This window comes from Pristiophorus japonicus, chromosome 18, assembly GCF_044704955.1.
Source record: "Pristiophorus japonicus isolate sPriJap1 chromosome 18, sPriJap1.hap1, whole genome shotgun sequence".
Taxonomy (NCBI): Eukaryota; Metazoa; Chordata; class Chondrichthyes; family Pristiophoridae; genus Pristiophorus; species Pristiophorus japonicus.
This window is the reverse complement of record NC_091994.1, coordinates 55,889,951-55,908,569: the sequence shown is the minus strand read 5'-3', so window position 1 is coordinate 55,908,569 and position 18,619 is coordinate 55,889,951. Positions and strand designations below refer to the sequence as shown.

The 18,619-nt window shown below is 46.9% G+C and overlaps 1 long non-coding RNA gene across 1 annotated transcript in view; it reads right to left on the bottom strand.

Moving 5' to 3' along the window:
• Nucleotides 1-2,237: 2,237 nt before the first annotated feature.
• LOC139229238 (uncharacterized) overlaps nt 2,238-18,619 on the bottom strand; it is a 28,529-nt gene continuing 12,147 nt past the window's right edge. Inside the window, exon 3 of the long non-coding RNA XR_011587694.1 lies at nt 2,238-2,465. This is a non-coding gene — a long non-coding RNA (uncharacterized lncRNA). The remainder of the gene's footprint in view (nt 2,466-18,619) is intronic.

The following is an 18,619-nucleotide window of genomic DNA, read 5'->3' as shown; positions in this document are numbered from 1 at the left end:
TACACCGTGAGATGACTGACCACAAGGGGGTGAGCTTGTGGGAGACACTCCTAACCTGGACTTTCAGGTATAAAAGGGGAAGCTCCACCCACCTTCATCACTTGAGGTCTTGGTAATAAAGGTATCTGGTCAGAGAATGACCTTCTCTCAAGTATGGGCCTCATGTGCATTTATACTGTATAGTAAGGACATATCAGAAGGCATACGGAATACTTGCCTTTATTAGTTGAGGCATGGAATGCAAGAGCAGGGACGTTATGCTTGAACTATATAAAACACTGGTTAGGCCGCAGCTGGAGTACTGCGTGCAGTTCTGGTCACCACATTACAGGAAAGATGTGATTGCACTGGAAAGGGTGCAGAGGAGATTTACAAGAATGTTGCCTGGACTGGAGAATTTTGGCTATGAGGAAAGATTGGAGATGCTGGGTCTGTTTTCTTTGGAACAGAGGAGGCTGAGGGGAGACCTGATTGAGGTGTATAAAATTATGAGGGGCCTGGATAGAGTAGATAGGAAGGATCTGTTTCCCTTGGCACAGGGGTCAACAACCAGGGGGCATAGATTTAAAGTAATTGGGGGGAGGTTTAGAGGGGATTTGAAGGGAAATTTCTTCATCCAGAGGGTGGTGGGGGTCTGGACCTCGCTACCTGAAAGGGTGGTAGAGACAGAAACCCTCACCACATTTAAAAAGTACCTGGACGTGCACCTGAAGTGCTGTAACCTGCAGGGCTACGGACCTAGAGCTGGAAAGTGGGATTAAGCTGGGTAGCTCTTTGTCAGCCGGCGCAGACATGATGGGCCGAATGGCCTCCTTCCGTGCTGTAAATTTCAATGGTTCTATTCCTTTCTCCCTCATGTATTTATCTAGTTTCCCCTTAAATGTATCTATGCTAGTTGCCTCAACCCTTCCCTGTGGCAGCAAGTTCCACATTCTCACCACTCTGGGTGAAGAGCTTTCCTACTGGATTTATCAGTGACTATCTTATATTTGTGATCCCTGGTTCTGGTCTCCCCACATCGTCTCTACATCTACCCGATCAAAGCTCTTTATAGTGTTTAAGTCCTCGATTAGTTCACCCCTCAGCCCTGTAAGCCGGGGAAGGATGGCCGAGTTCTCATCATTTCCCACCTTTGGATATGTAGATGTGATGAAGCAGCAGCAACTTCTGTGTCTGTTGAAGAACACGGTGCCGTGCTGTCAGTCTGATGAAACCCTTGCATGTGACACTATTGCAGTGACAATGAAGTCTGGCTCTTCATTGGTCTCTCCACAAGGAGCAAACAAGGTTTTCCAAATTACAGTTACGGGTTATGTATTAGTCGTGTTGCTGGACTGATAATCCAGGGAACAAGAGGTCCAATCCCACTATGGCAATTTGAAAATTTGAATTCAACTCGACAAAATCGGAAAATTAAAAGCTAGTATCAGTAAAAGGGAGCATAAATCTGTCAGATTGTCAATGAGAGGCCATTTCATTGAAACATACAAAATACAGGGCTTGACAGGGAAGATGCTGGGGTCACAGTCTCAGGATAAGGGGTCGGCCATTTCGGACTGAGATGAGGAGAAACTTCTTCACTCAGAGGGTGGTGAATCTCTGGAATTCTCAACCCCAGAGGGCTGTGCGGGCTCAGTCTTTGAGTATATTCAAGACAGAGATCGATAGATTTTTGGACATTAAGGGAATCAAGGGATATGGGGATAGTGCAGGAAAGTGGAGTTGAGGTCAAAGATCAGCCATGATATTGAATGGGGGAGCAGGCTCGAGGGGTCGAATGGCCGACTCCTGCTCCTAATTCTTATGCTCTTATTGTCGTAAAAACCCAAGGGGTTCACTAATTGTCCTTTCGGGAAGGAAACCTGCCGTCCTTCCCCAGTCTGGGCCTATAGGTGACTCCAGTCCCAAACCAACGCGGTTGATTCTGAAATGACCTAGCAAGGCACCCAGACTTCCTCAGGGCAACTAGGGATGACAATAAATGCTGAACTTGCCAGTGACACCCACATCCTGATAATGAATAGGAATAAAAAACGAGGTGTGAGCACTTAAAGTGTGTTACTAATGTGTCACCACCCACCTCGTGTTACAGCTATTAATTATTAAGGTTTTCTGAAATAGTCTTTGCATGACGCGCTGTTTGCTGTTGGGGTTGCTGACTGGCTGTGTGTGCAGTATTAAAATTCGATTAAGTATCAGGCTTTGTTCTCAAAGTGCATTCAACTTCTTTATTCAAATGGCATGAGGCAGCTTCTGCCACTGTTTGCCCTGTTTGTCATCGTGGAGGCGTGGTATTGGCAAGTTGGTCCCGGCTACTTGTGGTCCAATGCCCCGTCACCTCTGCTGTTCTGAAGTCACACTTCTCCCCGTACCCACTCCCGCTCCAGGGACTTCAGCAAATAAATCCAGGTTGACACTCCAGTGCAGTGCTGAGGGAGTGCTGCTCTGTCGGAAGTGCTGTCTTTCTGATGAAACATAGAAACACAGAATCATAGAAAATAGGTGCAGGAGTAGGCCATTCGGCCCTTCGAGCCTGCACCGCCATTCAATAAGATCATGGCTGATCATTCCCTCAGTACCCCTTTCCTGCTTTCTCTCCATACCCCTTGATCGCTTTAGCTGCAAGGGCCATATCTAACTCCCTCTTAAATGAGACGTTAAACTGAGGCCCCGTCTGCTTTCGGTGGATATAAAAGATCCCATGGCATATTTCAACAAAGAGCAGGGGAGTTATCCCCGGTGTCCTGGGGCCAATATTTATCCCTCAATCAACATAACAAAAAAAACAGATTATCTGGTCATTATCACATTGCTGTGTGTGGGAGCTTGCTGTGCGCAAATTGTCTGCCGCGTTTCCCACATTACAACAATGACTACACTCCAAAAGTATTTCATTGGCTGTAAAGCGCTTTGAAACGTCCGGTGGCCGTGAAAGGCGCTATAAAAATGCAAGCCTTGCTTTTACCAGGCGCCATTCACCTTTCAGCACTCCTTACCTCCCTCACTGAGCACTGAGAGCAAGTGAGATAACACCATTGGGAGGTGGAGCTGTCCCAGCATCCATCGGGTGAGTGAAAGGGTTTTAATCAACCCACAGAACCAGAATCTCCTGCATGGGTTTGAAGAAAGAAAGATCTTGCATTTATATAGCACCTTTCATGACCTCAGGATGTCCCAAAGTGCTTTACAGCCAATGAAGTACTTTTGGAGTGTTGTCACTGTTGTAATGTGGAAGCGCGGCAGGCAATTTGTGCACAGCAAGTTCCCACGAACAGCAATGTGATAATGACCAGATAATCTGTTTTAGTGACATTGGTTGAAGGATAAATATTGACAGGACACAAGGGAGAACTCCCCCTGCTCTTCTTCGTGTAGTGCCTTGGGATCTTTTACATTCACCTGAGAGAGCAGACGGGGCTTTAAGAACACAAGAACATAAGAACATAAGAATTAGGAACAGGAGTAGGCCATCTAGCCCCTTGAGCCTGCTCCGCCATTCAACAAGATCACGGCTGATCTGGCCGTGGACTCAGCTCCACTTACATGTCCCCTCCCCATAACCCTTAATTCCCTTATTGGTTAAAAATCTATCTATCTGTGACGTGAATACATTCAATGAGCTAGCCTCCACTGCTTCCTTGGGCAGAGAATTCCACAGATTCACAACCCTCTGGGAGAAGAAATTCCTTCTCAACTCGGTTTTAAATTGGCTCCCCCGTATTTTGAGGCTGTGCCCCCTAGTTCTAGTCTCCCCGACCAGTGGAAACAACCTCTCTGCCTCTATCTTGTCTATCCCTTTCATTATTTTAAATGTTTCTATAAGATCACCCCTCATCCTTCTGAACTCCAACAAGTAAAGACCCAGTCTACTCAAGCTATCATCATAAGGTAACCCTCTCATCTCCGGAATCAGCCGAGTGAATCGTCTCTGTACCCCCTCCAAAGCTAGTATATCCTTCCTTAAGTAAGGTGACCAAAACTGCACGCAGTACTCCAGGTGCGGCCTCACCAATACCCTGTACAGTTGCAGCAGGACCTCCCTGCTTTTGTACTCCATCCCTCTCGCAATGAAGGTCAACATTCCATTCGCCTTCCTGATTACCTGCTGCACCTGCAAACTAACTTTTTGGGATTCATGCACAAGGACCCCCAGGTCCCTCTGCACTGCAGCATGTTGTAATTTCTCCCCATTCAAATAATATTCCCTTTTACTGTTTTTTTTCCAAGGTGGATGACCTCACATTTTCCGACATTGCATTCTATCTGCCAAACCTTAGCCCATTCGCTTAACCTATCCAAATCTCTTTGCAGCCTCTCTGTGTCCTCTACACAACCCGCTTTCCCACTAATCTTAGTGTCATCTGCCAATTTTGTTACACTACACTCTATCCCCTCTTCCAGGTCATCTATGTATGTTGTAAACAGTTGTGGTCCCAGCACCGATCCCTGTGGCACACCACTAACCACCGATTTCCAACCCGAAAAGGACCCATTTATCCCGACTCTCTGCTTTCTGTTAGCCAGCCAATTCTTGATCCATGCCAATACATTTCCTCTGACTCCGCGTACCTTTATCTTCTGCAGTAACCTTTTATGTGGCACCTTATCGAATGCCTTTTGGAAATCTAAATACACCACATCCATCGGTACACCTCTATCCACCACGCTCGTTATATCCTCAAAGAATTCCAGTAAATTAGTTAAACATGATTTCCCCTTCATGAATCCATGTTGCGTCTGCTTGATTGCACTATTCCTATCTAGATGTCCCGCTATTTCTTCCTGAATGATAGCTTCAAGCAGTTTCCCCACTACAGATGTTAAACTAACCGGCCTATAGTTACCTGCCTTTTGTCTGCCCCATTTTTTAAACAGAAGCGTTACATTAGCTGCTTTCCAATCCACTGGTACCTCCCCAGAGTCCAGAGAATTTTGGTAGATTATAACGAATGCTTCTGTTATAACTTCCGCCATCTCTTTTAATACCCTGGGATGCATTTCAGCAGGACCAGGGGACTTGTCTACCTTGAGTCCCATTAGCTTGTCCAGCACTACCCCCTAGTGATAGTGATTGTCTCAAGGTCCTCCCTTCCCACATTCCCGTGACCAGCAATTTTTGGCATGGTTTTTTGTGTCTTCCACTTTGAAGACCGAAGCAAAATAATTGTTTAAGGTCTCAGCCATTTCCACATTTCCCATTATTAAATCCCCCTTCTCATCTTCTAACGGACCTACATTTACTTTAACGTCGCATCCGAAAAACAGCACCTCCGACAGTCCGCTGCAGCACTCAGCACTGCACTGGACTTTCAGCCTAGATTATTTGATTATTTGCTCAAGTCCCTGGCGTGGGACTTGAACCCACAATCTTCTGACTCAGAGGTGAGAGTGCTACCCACTGAGTCACGGCTACACCTAACATTGTTGCAGAATGAGTGGCTGGCAGCAGACCCTTCACACAATCAACCTGGTCTCACCAACTCACAGCTCTCCCAGCACACTCCTGCCCCAACTTGCCTCTGCAAGAGAGAAGTTTGAGAGGGACTAGGATTGCTGTCTTTCGGATTGAAAATGGACTAATAATGTAAACCCTGACAAGCTGTGTGGGTGATAGAAGACAAACAAGATGGACCTTGGCTTATCTGACCTTGCAATCCCTATGTTCCCACATCATGGTTTTAAACCATTCATTGTTGGAGCAGGCACTGACTGTGTGGCCTGTAACTCTGCCCGAGGTGATTCAATCTCCATGGGCCTTTAAGATGGGAGTTGAGGTGGTGTGATCACTGAGGGTCAGCCTTGAGCAGAGAGCAGGGCAAACCACCTTTCTCAAGGGATCTTGGCGTTGTGTTGAAATAGGCAGCAAACATCCATTTATCAAAATTCAGTCAGAATCGCAGAACCTAAGTGCAACTATCGCACTTTACCATTGCAGGAATTCGCTTTCGGAAAGAAAATTTGGGGTACAGATTTATCTTATCTTGTTTGCCCTGTCATCTCCTCCAGCCCCAGAGAGCGCTGCACTCCTCCAATTCTGGCCTCTTCCACATCCTCTATTTCCTTCGTTCCATCTTCCCCTGCCTGGGCCCTAAGCTCTGGAATTCCCTCCCGAAACCTCTCCGCCTCACTACCTCTCTTTCCTCCTTCAACACTCTACTTAAAACCTACCTCTTTGACCAAGCTTTTGGTCACCTGCGCTAAAATCTCCTTGTGTGGCTCTTTGTCACATTTTGTCTGATAATCGCTCCTTTCAAGCACATTGGGATGTTTTAGGGAAGGGAACACACATTAAATGGTAGGAGACTGAAAAGTGTAGAGGAACAAAGGGACCTTGGATTGCAGGTCCACAGATCCCTGAAGGTAGCAGGCCAGCTAGATAAGGTGGTTAAGAAGGCATATGGAATACTTGCCTTTATTAGCCAAGGCATGGAATACAAGAGCAGGGGGGTAGTACTTGAACTATATTAAACGCTAGTTAGGCCACACCTAGAGTACTGCGTGCAGTTCTGGTCACCACATTACAGGAAAGATGTGATTGCACTAGAGAGGGTACAGAGGAGATTTACAAGGATGTTGCCTGGACTGGAGAATTTTAGCTCTGAGGAAAGATTGGATAGGCTGGGTTTGTTTTCTTTGGAACAGGGGAGGCTGAGGGGAGACCTGATTGAGGTGTATAAAATTGTGAGGGGCCTAGATAGAGTGGATAGGGAGATAGAAGAGCAAATAAAAAGGCACATTTCTGAGATGTGCAAAAACTATAGGGCAGTAGGGGATTTCAACTATTCTAATATTAACTGGGACAAAATTAGTGTGAAGTGTATAGAGGATGTGGAATTCCTAAAATGCATTCAAGAGAACTTTTTTAGCCAATATGTAGCAAGCCCAACATGGGAGGGGGCGGTTCTGGATTTAGTTTTAGGGAATGAAGCTGGGCAGGTGGAAGGAGTATCAGTGGGAGAGCATTTAGGTGCTAGTGATCATAATTCAGTTAAATTTAAGGTAGTTATGGAAAAGGACAAGGCTAGACCAGGAATAAAAGTTCTAAATTGGGGAAAAGCCAACTTTCCTAAGCTGAGGAGTGATTTGGCCATAGTGGACTGGAAACAGCTACTTGTGGGTAAATCAGTGTCAGAGCAGTGGAAGGTATTCAAGCAGGAGATCCGGAGGGTTCAGGCCAAACATGTGCCCTAAAAGAAAAAGGGTGGGACTAACACATTAAAGCCCCCTGGATGTCTAGAGACTTACAGGGGAGGATAAGGAAAAAAAGAGAAGTTGATGACAGATACCGAGGGCTAAATACTGCAGAATCTCTAGAGGAATAGAAAGTCCAAGGATGAAATTAAAAGAGATATTAGGAAAGCAAAGAGAGAGCATGAAAAATTCTTGGCATGTAAAGTCAAGGAAAACTCAAAACTGTTTTATAAATATATTAAGAGTAAGAGGGTAACTAAAGAACCTATTAGAGACCATGAGGGTGATCTGTGTGTGGAGGCGGAAGATGTGGGTATGGTTCGCAATGAATACGTTGCATCTGTTTTCACAAAAGAGATGGGTGATGCAGATACTGCTATCGAGGAGGAGGAGTGTGAAATATTAGATGAACTAAACATAGTGAGAGAGGAGGTATTAAAGGGTTTAGCAGCTTTGAATGTGGATAAATCCCCAGGCCTGGATGAAATGTATCCCAGGCTGTTAAGCAAAGCTAAAGAGGAAATAGTAGAGGCTCTGACCATCATTTTCCAGTCCTCTCTGGCTTCAGGTATGGTGCCAGAGGACTGGAGGACTGCTAATGTGGTACCTTTGTTTAAGAAGGGAGAAAGGGATAGACCGAGTAATTACAGGCCAGTCAGCCTAAGCTCAGTAGTGGGAAAATTATTTGAAAAATTCCTGAAGGACAGGATAAATCTTCACTTAGAAAGACATGGATTAATCAAGGACAGTCAGCACAGATTGGTTAAGGGAAGGTCATGTCTGACTAATTTGATTGAATTTTTCGAGGAGGTAACCAGGAGGGTCAATGAGGGCAGTGTGTATGATGTAGTGCATATAGATTTTAGCAAAGCTTTTGATAAGGTTCCACATGGCAGAGTGGTCACAAAAGTAATAGCCCATGGGATCCAGGGAAAAGTGGCAAGTTGGATCCAAAATTGGCTCAGAGGCAGGAAGCAAAAGGTAATGGTTGATGGGTGTTTTTGTGACTGGAAGGATGTTTCCAGTAGGGTTCCGCAGGGCTCAGTACTAGGTTCCTTGCTTTTTATGGTATATATCAATGATCTAGACTTGAATATAGGGGGTATGATTAAGAAGTTTGCAGATGATACTAAAATCGACTGTGTGGTTGATAATGAAGAGGAAAGCTGCGGACTGCAGGAAGATATCAATCAACTCATCATCATAGGCAGTCCCTCGGAATCATGGAAAACTTGCTTCCACTCTTAAAATGAGTCCTTAGGGGGCTGAACAGTCCAATACGAGAACCGCAGTCCCTGTCACAGATAGGACCGCCATTCATTGAGGTAAAAGGTGAGTGGGATTGGTTTGCCGCACGCTCTTTCCGCTGCCTGCGCTTGGTTTCTGCATGCTCTTGGCGACAAGACTCGAGGTGCTCACCACCCTCCCGGATGCACTTCCTCCACTTAGGGCAGTCTTTGGCCAGGGACTCCCAGGTGTCAGTGGGGATGTTGCACTTTATCAGGGAGGCTTTGAGGGTGTCCCTGTAACGTTTCCTCTGCCCACCTTTGACTTGTTTGCCGTGAAGGAGTTCCGAGTAGAGCGCTTGCTTTGGGAGTCTCGTGTCTGGCATGTGAACAATGTGGCCTGCCCAACGGAGCTGATCAAGTGTGGTCAGTGCTTCAATGCTGGGGATGTTGGCCTGGACAAGGACGTTAATGTTGATGCGTCTGTCCTCCCAGGGGATTTGTAGGATCTTGCGGAGACATTGTTGGTGGTATTTCTCCAGCGAGTTGAGGTGTCTACTGTACATGGTCCATGTCTCTGAGCCATACAGGAGGGCGGGTATTACTACAGTCCTTTAGACCATGAGCTTGGTGGCAGTTTTGAGGGCCTGGTCTTCAAACACTGTTTTCCTCAGAAGGTTGCACTGGCGCACTCAATGAACTGGTCAGGTGGGCAGAACAGTGGCAGATGGAATTTAATCCGGATCAGAGTGAGGTCATTCATTTGGGGAGGGCTAACAAGGAAAGGGAATACAGATTAAATGGTATGACACTTAAAAGTGTAGAAGAACAAAAGGACCTTGGAGTGCAGGTCCACAGATCCCTGAAGGTAGCAGGCCGGGTAGATAATGTGGTTAAGAAGGCATACGGAATATTTGCCTTTATTAGTTGGGGGGGGGAGGGGGCGGAGGTTGGAGCAGGCGACGGTGGGGGGGGGTTGTGGGGCGGGGGCGTGGGCGGGGTGTGGGAGGGGGCGGAGGTTAGAGCAGGCGACGGGACGGGGAAGAGGCGTGATCGTGATGGCCGTGGAACCAGAGGGAACTCACCTGCTGCTCCGGGTTCCACAGGAAGATGTAGTTTCGAAATAATTGCGGTTGCTTTCGATTGGGGGCCACTGAAGAATCCTGAGTGGGTCAGGAGTAACCTGTGCCCCCCTCGTCAGTCACTTATTGCTGATTGGGACTTTCGGCAGACATCGGGCCCCTAATTCAGCCCCTGGAGTCTGTTGAACACCCTCGAGGGGCCTGCAGGTTTGAGGCGTCTGTCTATGATGGGTCCCACGAATGCGGTACCTCGACCAAGTGTTTCTACACTTGTCCCTCAGGGAACAATGAAGAGTTGTGGAAGGATTTTCAGGCTGATTGGCGGGCTGCAATCTGAATGCTCCTTCCCTGGCCCGAACCCGCTTTACGCCGGCCGATGGGTTGCTTCGTCGTACACAGAGAGAAGGTTTTTGAGCTCCCACAGCCCATGGGCCTTCCCCCACCCCAACACCCACTGGATGTCAGACAGAAGTCACTTGCTGGGGCTTTGAACCCTGCACCTTCAGACTCACAGACAACAATGCTGTGCTACCACTGAGCCAAAGGCTCTCTGTGGAAATCCTCCTGGAGTGGCTCCTCCTGCTGCCAGCATTGGAGAACCCGGGGATTGGCACAAGGTTCAGGCAGACTCCCGGTGAGAACACACGGGCCGAGAGCCCACTAAACCGCCTAGAACAGCAGCTAAAGTTTATTCTTCTTCTTTCGTATGGTAGTTGATATGTCCTTATTATACAGGATAAATGCACACAAGGCCCATACTTGAGAGAAGGTCACTCTGTGACCAGTTACCTTTATTACCAAGACCTCAAGTGATGAAGGTGGGTGGAGCTTCCCCTTTTTATCCCGGAAAGTCCAGGTTAGGAGTGTCTCCCACAAGTTCGCCCCTTGTGGTCAGTGTTCTCAAGGTGTACAACGTAGGTCAGCTTATCATGGGTTACAATGATAGTTGAATTGGGATCACAGGTTAAGTCTCTCTGGTGGTTTACGCTCTCTTGTAGAGCGCCTGAGTTGAGGCTCCGGTGGGCGCTGGCCTGAGTGTTAGCTGTTTGCGGTGCCTCAGGCCTATCCGGACTGCCCACAGTGACTGGGCTCTCCTCCACTTGGTTCCGGTGTTCGGTCACCTGTGGTGGAGTGAACTCTACATCGTGTTCTTCCTCTGCTTCTTCTATGGGGTTGCTGAACCTCCTTTTAGTTTGATCCATGTGTTTGCGGCAGATTTGTCCATTGGTAACTTTAACTACCAAAACCCTATTCCCCTCTTTGGCAATCACAGTGCCTGCAAGCCATTTGGGCCCTGCAGCGTAATTAAGGACAAAAACAGGGTAATTTACATCAATACATCGCGCCCTCGCATTCCTGTCATGGTAGTCACATTGTGACTGATGCCTGCTCTCAACAATTTCTTTAATAGTAGGGTGCATAAGGGATAACCTGGTTTTGAGCATCCTTTTCATTAGCAGCTCTGCGGGTGCAACCCCTGTGAGCGAGTGTGGTCAGGATCTATTGGTCAACAGGAGGCGTGATAAGCGGTTTTGTAGGGAACTCCCTTGGATTCTGAGCATCCCCTGTTTGATTATCTGCACTGCTCGTTCCGCCTGGCCGTTTGAGGCCGGCTTGAACGGTGCCGTTCTGATCTGGTTGATTCCATTGCCTGCCATGAAGTCTTGGAATTCAGTGCTTGTGAAGCACGGGCCATTGTCACTGACCAAGACGACCAGTAGACCATGGGCGGCAAACATTGCCCGTATACTTTCTACCGTGGCAGAGGATGTGCTTGAATTTAAAATGGCACACTCAATCCATTTGGAGTAGGCGTCTATTGCAACCAAAAACATTTTTCCCATGAAAAGACCTGCGTAGTCCACATGGATGCGTGACCATGGCTTGGCGGGCCAGGACCAGGGGCTAAGGAGAGCTTCCCTGGGTGCGTTGCCCAACTGAGCACACGTGTTGCACCTGCGAACATAAAGTTCCAGGTCTGCATCTATCCCTGGCCACCAAATGTGTGACCTTCATTATGACAATGCCCGGGTGCTCATTGTGAAGTTCTCTGATAAACACCTCTCTGCCCATCTGGGGCATGACTACTCGGTTTCCCCACAGTATGCAATCGGCCTGAATCGAGAGTTCATCCTTGCGCCTATGAAACGGTTTAAACTCCTCAGGGCATGACCCGTACGTGGCTGCCCAGTCCCCATTCAGGGCACATTTCTTAAATAAAGACAGTAACGGGTCTTTATTTGTCCATACTTTAATCTGACGGGCTGTCACAGGTGAGCCTTCGCTTTCGAAACCTTCAACAGCCATGACCATCTCAGCACCATGCTCAGTTGCCCCTCAGTGGTGGCTAGTGGGAGCCTGCTGAGTGCATCGGCAGTTTTCAGTGCCCGGTCTGTGCCGAATTGTGTAGTCACAGGCGGCTAACGTAAGTGCCCACCTCTGTATGCGGGCCGATGCATTCGCATTTATGGCCTTGTTGTTGGCCAAAAGGGACGTTAGGGGTTTGTGATCTGTCTCCAGTTGAAATTTCCTGCCAAACAGGTACTGGTGCATTTTTTTTACTGCATTTACACATGCTAGCGCTTCCTTTTCTACCATCCCCTAGCCCCTTTCTGCCCGGGACAGACTTCTGGAGGCATAAGCTACCGGCTGTAACTGACCCTTGGCATTGACATGCTGCAACACACACCTGACACTATAGGACGACGCATCACACGTTAACACAAGTTTCTTACACGGGTCATATAACGTTAACAGTTTGTTGGAGCATAACAAATTGCGTGCTTTATCAAAAGCCCTTTCCTTGCTGTCCCCCCAGACCCAATCGTGACCTTTGCGTAGGAGCAGGTGTAGCGGCTCTAACAGCGTGCTTAAATTTGGGAAGAAAGTTACCAAAATAGTTCAGGAGCCCCAGGAACGAATGCAGCTCCGTCGTGTTACGGGGTCTGGGTGTTCTCTGGATCGCTTCCATTTTGGACGCAGTAGGGCTGATCCCGTCTGCTGCTACCCTCATCCCCAGGAATTCTACCTCTGGAGCTAAGAAGACGCACTTCGCCTTTTTCAGTCGCAGCCCTACCCGATACAGTCTGCGTAGCACCTCCTCCAGGTTGTGGAGGTGTTCTTTAGTATCGCGACCCGTGATGAGGATGTCGTCTTGAAAAACCACCGTCCTTGAAATCGACTTGAGGAGGCTTTCCATATTTCGCTGAAAGATCGCGGTGACTGAATGAATCCCGAACGGACATCTGTTATACTCAAACAACCACTTGTGTGTCGTGATGGTGGTCAGCTTCTTCGACTCACTCGCCAGCTCCTGGGTCATGTAAGCTGAGGTCAGGTCCAATTTTGAAAAATGTTTGCCACCGGATAGCGTTACAAAGAGGTCCTCCGCTCTCGGTAGCGGGTACTGGTCTTGGAGTGACACCCGATTGATGGTGGCCTTGTGATCGCCACATATCCTGACCGACCCATCCGCCTTGAGCACCGGCACAATCAGGCTCGCCCAGTCACTGAATTCGACTGACGAGATGATGCCTTCCCTCAGCAGGCGGTCCAATTCGCATTCTATCTTTTCCCGCATCACGTAGGGCTCCGCTCTGGCCTTGTGGTGTACTGGCCTGGCGTCCGGCTTTATGTGAATCACTACCTTGGTCCCCATGAAAGTGCCGATGCCGGGTTGAAATAATGAGTCAAATTTGTCCAGAACCTGTGAGCATGATACTCGCTCCACAGAAGAAATTGCATTGACATCGCCCCATTTCCAGTTCATGACAGCAAGCCAACTCCTCCCCAGTAGTGTGGGACCATCCCCCGGGACAACCCAGAGTGGCAACCAGTTCTCTGAATCTTTGTGAGTCACGACTACTGTGGCGCTGCCTAGCACTGGAATGATCTCCTTTGCATATGTCCGTAGCTGTGCGTCAATCGGCAATAATTTTGGCCTCCTGGCCTTGGACACCCACAACCTTTCAGACTGTTTGATACTCATCAGGGGCTGGCTGTCCCCCGTGTCTAGCTCCATTAATACCGGGATGTCATTGAGGAGCACTTTCATCATTATCGGTGGCGTCCTGTTTTATGAACTGTATATGTGCTCCACATGAACTCGCTGAACTTCAGCTTCCAGTGATTTCCCCCAGTATTCATTTGGCCTCATGGGGCTTACATCGGGCCCGTCCTCCTCGTACATCAACCTGGCTGCAGGCTTCCTGCACATATGCGCCAAGTGGCCGCTGACGTTGCAGTTTCTGCAGGTATATTGCTGATACCTGCAAGCTCTGGCTGGGTGTGAGCTGGAGGCCCCATTGTTGGAAACAAAAGGTCCATTACCAGTCGATCGTCTCTGACTGTCTCTGTAACTATCCTTAAGCGCACCGCACCATTAACAAGTGTTGATGGCCCCATTACTGGCTGAATTGTCCATTGCGATGGCATGAATCGCCGTTCAGTTAGCTATTGTCTCTGTTGAATTCCCCCTTTGGGTTCGACTGCACGCTGGGGTATGACCGATTGCCCTTGTCTGCCTAGAGAACTGTGTGCCGCATTAATAATGTTGACTCCCTGGTCGTTTGCCACATTTGAGCCAAGATTTTTGCCATAAATCATTCTGGTCTCTTCCTCCCCTGAGATAAATGTCTGGGCTACCAGAGCCGTCGCTTCCAAGGTCAAGTCTTTGGTCTCAATCAGTTTCCTGAAAACCCCAGCGTGCCCGATGCCCTCAATAAAAAAAGTCTCACAGCATCTCCGCTCTGCATGCATCTGGGAACTTACATAGGCTCGCTAGTCACCGGAGGTCTGCCACGAAGTCAGGAACGCTTTGCCCTTCTCGCCGCCGTGCAAGTAAAACCAGTGTCTCGCCATGTGCATGCTGCTCGCCGGTTTAAGGTGTTCCCCGATCAACTTACTGAGCTCTTCAAACATCTTGTCCACCGGCTTCTCTGGTGCTAGAAGGTCCTTCATCAGTGAGTACGTTCTGGATCCACAAACCGTCAGGAGATGAACCCTGCGTTTGTCGGCCGAATCATGTCCCAACCATTCCTTAGTGACAAAACTTTGCTATAGTTTCTCAATAAAGTCGTCCCAATCATCACCAACACACTACCTCTCTTCTGTGCTGCTCGTGGCCATGCTCGCGTGGTTTAAATCCCAGTTTCTCGTTGCCAATGTTACGTCCTTACTATCCAGTATAAATACACACGAGGCCCATACTTGAGAGAAGGTCACTCTGTGACCAGTTACCTTTATTACCAAGACCTCAAATGATGAAGGTGGGTGGAGCTTCCCCTTTTATACCAGAAAGTCCAGGTTAGGAGTGTCTCCCACAAGTTTGCCCCTTGTGGTCAATGTTCTCCAGGTGTACAACTTAGGTTAGCTTATACATGGGTTACAATGATAGTTGAATACATGACAGTAGTAGCAAAGCACATCAAACGTCAATATCTAAGTCGGATATCCAAATCTTCCGGTGTAACAGCGTGGATATCTTGTAGGCTGATGTGAATTCCCTCTGAGAGCAGTGCTCAATGATGTGTTCCAGGATCTGATTAGGAGCTCCACAGTTGCATGATGGGGATGCTTCAATCTTCCATCGATGGAGAAGGTGGCAACATGGACCGTGACCGGTTGTGAGGCGGTTGATGGTTGTCCACTGTTTGCAAGGAAGGTTTGCTCCTTCAGGTTGTACTGTGGGGTCCTTGATAAGGAATCCATTCTGTTGTGTTCCTAACACAGATGAGGCTGCACACAGGGAGGTTAAAGTAACAATGACCTCAGTCTTTATTAAAACACTCCAGAGTGAGCAACAGGCCTTAGGGGCCGGCTTATATACAGTGCTCCCAAGGGATGCTGGGATCCCGCCGTCGGTCATCAAGGCTGAGGGGAGATCGCTGAAGGGCTTCGGTGACGGTCCAAATGGCCCTAGATTTGAGATGGTTTAGTGGTCGGTTGGTCAAATCTTCCTGGATTGGCAGGTCTTTGCTGGCGTACTGGTTGTATTCTCTGGATACTGTATATTCGCGGTGTAGATGTGGTGGTGCGATGTTTGCAGGCAGCCAAGGTGTTGGTGCCGATAAAAGCGTACTGGTGATAATTTTCAGAGTAGAATTCAGCTGGACATCAGCGGGTTTGCCATGCGGACTGATAGCCATGCCGGAGAGCAGTACTCCGCTGTCGAGTACACCGGCGCGAGTGCTGCGTACCAATGCGTCTGCTCCCCATGTGGATCCGGCCAGTTTCGGGATCAAGTTAACACTACTTTTTAGTTTCTGCCCCAGGTTCTGGAGATGTTGTCTATATGACAGGGTGCGATCGAGCGTGACTCCGAAATAGGAGGGTTTTTGGCAAGGTTTACTTCTGCCCAGCAAAAGGTGACTTTCAAAGTTAAAGTTTATTGAAAAGACGAGGTACCTCGGGATTGAGACATCAGTCTATTAAACACTTGATGAAATATTATCAAAAGGTTTCAATTAACTCATAATTATAGATCATTCCAGATAATTAGATTGTCAGGTGAACAAAGAAATTGTTTGATGTCAGCTTATGATAATTAACTTGTGTGTAAACTGAAGACATATTCAGGGGTATTTTTCCATTTTGTAAGCATAGGCAGAAAGGAAAAGTAGGTGGGGTAGCTCTGTTAATAAGTGATGAGATCAGTGCAGTAGCAAGAAACGGTATTGTCTCAGAAGATCAAGATGGTGAATCAGTTTGGGTGGAGATAAGAAATAATAAGGGAAAGAAGTCACTTGTGGGAGTGGTCTACCGGCCCCCAAACAGTAGCCATACTAGCACAGAGTATAAATCAATAAATAATGGAGGCTTGTAAGAAAGGTACGGCAATAATCATGGGTGATTTTAATCTTCATATTGATGGGACAATCAAAGTGGCAAAGGTAGCCTTGAGGAAGAGTTCATAGAGTGTATGTGAGATGGTTTCTTGAAACAATATGTTGTGGGACCAACCAGGGAGCAGACTATTTTAGATCTGGTAATGTGTAACGAGTCTGGATTAATTAATGATCTTGTAGTGAAGGATCCTCTTGGGAAGAGTGATCATAGCATGGTAGAATTTCAAATTCAGTTTGAGGGTGAGAAAGCTAGGTCTCAAACTAGTGTCCTGAACTTAAATAAAGGTAATTAAAAGGTATGAAGGCAGAGTTGGTTAAAGTGGACTGGGAAAATATAGTAAAGGGTAAGACTGTAGAAAAGCAGTGGCAAACATTTAAGAAGATATTTCAAAACTCAAAGATTTATTCCAGTGAGAAATAAAGACTAAGAGAAAGATGAACCATCCGTGGCTAACTCAGGAAGTAAAGGATGGTAACAAATTGAAACAAAGGCCTACAATGTTGTGAAGGACAGTGGAAGGCCAGAGGATTGGGAAACGTTTAGAAACCAGCAACGACTACTAAAAAAATGATAAAGAGAGAGAAGATAGCTTGAGAGTAAATAACAAGAAATATAAAAACAGACAGTAAGAGTTTCTACAGGTATATAAACAGGAAACAAGTAGCTAAAGTAAACATTGCTCCCTTAGAGGATGAGACTGGGGAATTAATAATAGGAAACAGGAAAATGGCAGAGACTTTGAACAAATATTTTGCATCGGTCTTCACGGACAAAAGACACTAAAAACACCCCAATAATTGATAATCAAGGAGCTATTGTGGGGGGGTGGGGGGGGTGGGGGTGGGGGGAGAATTCAAAACAATCACTATCTCTAGAGATAAAGTACTCGGTAAACTACTGGGACTAAAGGTGGACAAGTCCCCTGGACCTGATGGCCCTCGGATTAGGGTCTTAAAAGAAGTAGCTGCAGAGATAGTGGATGCATTGGATGTAATCTACCAAAATTGCCTTGATTTTGGAGTGATCCCAACGGACTGGAAAACCGCGAATGTAACGCCCCTATTTAAGAAAGGAGGAAGACAGAAAGCAGGAAACTATAGACCAGTTAGCCTAACATCTGTCATTGGACAAATGCTGGAGTTCATCATTAAGGAAGCAGTAGCAGGACATTTAGAAAATCATAATGCAGTCAAGCAGAGTCATGGTTTTATGAAAGGGAAATCATGTTTGACAAATTTTCTGGAGTTCTTTGAGGATGTGGATAAAGGGGAACCAGTTGATATTGTATATTTGGATTTCCAGAAAGGATTCGATAAGGTGCCACACAAAAGGTTACTGCACAAGATAAGAGCTCACAGGGTTGGGGGTAATATATTAGCATGGATAGAGGATTGGCTAACTAACAGAAAACAGAGAGTCGGGATAAATGGGTCATTTTCAGGTTGGCAAACTGTAACTAGGGGTGCCACAGGGATCAGTGCTGGGGCCTCAACTATTTACAATTTATATTAATGACTTGGATGAAGGGACTGAGTGTAATGTAGCCAAATTTGCTGATGATACAAAGATCGGTTGAAAAGCAAATTGTGAGACGGACGTAAAGAATCTACAAAGGGATACATATAGGCTCAGTGAGTGGGCAAAAGTTTTACCTGAAGGAGTATAATGTAGGAAAATGTGAGGTTATCCACTTTGGTAGGAGAAATAAAAAAGCAAATTATTATTTAAATGGGGAGAGATTACAAAGTGCTGCAGTACAGAAAGATCTGGGGTTCTTGTACATGAAATGCAAAAAGTTAGTATGCAGGTACATCAAGTGATCAAGAAGGCAAATGGAATGTTAGCCTTTATTGCAAGGGGGATAGAGTATAAAAGTAGGGAAGTCCTGCTACAACTGTACAGGGTATTGGTGAGGCCACACCTGGAGTACTGCGTACAGTTTTGGTCTCGGTATTTAAGGAGGGATATACTTACATTGGAGGCTGTTCAGAGAAGGTTCACGAGGTTGATTCCTGAGATGAAGGGGTTGTTTTATGAAGAAAGGTTGAGCAGGTTGGACCTATACTCATTGGAGTTTAGAAGACTGAGAGGTGATCTTATTGAAATATATAAGATACTGAGGGGGCTTGACAGGTAGAAGCAGAGAGGATGTTTCCTCCATGGGGGAATCTAGAACTAGGGGGCATAGTTTCAGAATAAGGGGTCTCCCATTTAAAACTGAGATGAGGAGGAATTTCTTCTCTGAGGGTCGTGAATCTTTGGAATTCTCTGCCC